General features: G+C 46.4%; 1 pseudogene; it reads left to right on the forward strand.

Annotated features, from left to right (window-relative positions):
- Window positions 1-627: 627 nt before the first annotated feature.
- On the forward strand, window positions 628-1,936 carry LOC100408862 (E3 ubiquitin-protein ligase RNF38 pseudogene; annotated as a pseudogene).
- Window positions 1,937-2,573: the final 637 nt, after the last annotated feature.

A 2,573-nucleotide genomic window follows, 5' to 3' on the forward strand; every position in this document is an offset into this window, starting at 1 on the left:
TTTGTTCTTAACCTTTTATTCAGAGACTTTACTAAATTCATTTGTTACTTTTAGTAGTCTACAGATTCTGTCATGTCTTTTTACATACAGTATAATGTCAGTTTATCAATAATAGTTTGTAATTCTTCCTTTAAAAACTTCGTGGCGGCGGGACCGGGCCCAACCCCTAGTGCGGTGTTGCAGGATGGGGCCTAGACCTGGGCGGGGTTGGGGCGCGGGGGCTGAGGATGGAGCCTCCGAGGCCTTAGCAGACTCTGTCATCTCTGGGCATGCAACCGTCCTTTCCTAGCGCGACCCCTCTGATAGTGCCAGGAGGAAGGAAGGAAGGGAGGGAGGGAGGGAGGGAGGGAGGGAAGGGAGGGAGGGAGGGAGGGAAGGGAGGGAGGGAGGGAGGGAGGGAGGGAGGGACAGTGACCGCGCCTCAGTGGGAGCCGGGGTTCAGGCAGGTGAGGAAGCCCGCGGATGGTGCATCTGTCGAGCTGGCCGCGGGCTGGGGGAGCAGTCACAATAGGAGGCAGAGGCCCTGGGAGGAGCCGCGGGAGCCTCCCCTCGAAGAGTGAAAGTAGTCGAAGTCCCAAGAGACAGCGTCTCTCTCATTCAGTCTTTGATTATACCTCAGCATCACCAGCTCCCTCACCACCAATGCAACCATGGGATATGACATCAGATAGGCAGTCCCCTTCGGTTCGACTAAGCCAACATCACTTCTCAGGGGAATGACGCAGCACACCTGCTGGCAACAGAAGTCCTCCTGTCAGGCGCCAGAGAGGAAAAGGGATTGTCTGTCTCAACCTACTTACATTAGTCAATATGAAAAGTATCACCATCTCCCTTATACATAGCAGCAAGCAATAGAGGAGCCTTGGTACTTCCAACCTCCAAATGTATCTCCCTGTCTGTTACATCCTCCTGCTCATCCATCCCAGCAGAATGCAGTCATGGCTGACATACATGACCAGCTCCATCAAGGAACAGTCCCTGTTTCTTACACAATAACAACAGTGACACCATGTGGGATTCCAGTCTGCACAGGCAGCACATCCCTGCTTGTAGTACACAGCAGGTCCCAGGATGCTCTCTGGTTTTCAGTGGACAGCACCTCCCTATCTGTAGTATACCTCCCTTCCTCCAATGCTTCAGGCATGTTCAGTTCAGCACTTACCAGTACCATATGCTGCATTCCCACCCCGTATTTCTAGTGATCCATTTCTTATACATCTTCCTCACCTTTCTCCCCATCATACGCGTTTGCCACCACCAGGCCAGTTTGTCCCTTTCCAAACACAGCAATCATGATTGCCTCTGCAAAAGATAGAAAATGAAGTGGAACTCTTAGGAAAACATCTTCCAGTAGGAAGTTTTACTTACCCTCCATCAGCCCACCCCCAACATTACCTCCATCAGCTCCTTTGCAGTTCTTAACACAAGATCCTTTGCATCAGGAGCTGTCCTTTGGAGTACCTTACCATCCATTTGTGCCTCGGAAGCTCACAAGATGTAGTAGCTGTCCATCCTAGCAGCCAATATTACCTCCCCTTATCATCCCAGCTTACTGCCATATGCGTTATCAATGCTTCCAGTGCCACCTGCAGTGGGTCCAACTTTCAACTTTCAATTAGATGTAGAAGATGAAGAAGTAGAAAATTATGAGGCACTGTTCAACCTGGCAGAGTGACTGGGAGAGGCAAAGCTTTGTGGACTGACTAAAGCTGTTAATGAACAACTTCCTTCTTATCGGCTCAATCCTAACAACCACCAGTCAGAACAGACTTTGTGTGTAGTATGCATGTGTGATTTTGAGTCAAGGCAGCTATTTAGAGTCTTACCCTGTAACCACTAGCTCCATGCCAAGTGTGTTGACAAATGACTTAAGGCAAATTGTACTTATCCAATATGCAGAGCTGATGCTTCAGAAGTGCATCGGGATTCAGAATGACCAACCTAAGAAGCAAAAATTTAGGAACATCGAAACTAAACTCATGACATGTATATACAGACTATCCATTGAATTTAATCTGTGAGGCTTCCGGCCCTCCCTTTACCGAAAGGGTCAATTGATCTTTCTTTGCACTATGTGACTTAATCAACTACAAAAGCTTACAATTAGTCTTCACAACTATGGGATTGTTATACTAACCATGTGATTGAAACTCCAAAGCCTTTTTATTTAGCTTAATTTTGTGTGTGCACTAACATTCTCTAGTTTTTGTGTGATCATTCTGAGTGTTACAAGATTACAGTGGACTTGATCTTTTAGCATGTGCTTTTATAAAAAATGGCCACAGTTAATATAGCAATCTACCTTATATAGAGCCTTCAGAAACTACAAGTGGAAATGAATGCAGGGTAGGACAGTTGGTGATAAGTGTATCTGTGTGAGACAGCATGCACAACTACTTGTGTGAGGGCATGGTAGCTAACGTGTGTATGAGATCCTATATACCAGAATGACCAAGAATGTGTGTGTAGTTCTAATTATGCTGTAGTGTATAATCTGGTGTGTTATTTAAACACTAGTAGTGTACACTCCTTTTTTTTCCTTTTGTGTTTGCTGTTGCACACTGATTGCTGAG

Source organism: Callithrix jacchus, chromosome 3 (assembly GCF_049354715.1).
Source record: "Callithrix jacchus isolate 240 chromosome 3, calJac240_pri, whole genome shotgun sequence".
Taxonomy (NCBI): domain Eukaryota; kingdom Metazoa; phylum Chordata; class Mammalia; order Primates; family Cebidae; genus Callithrix; species Callithrix jacchus.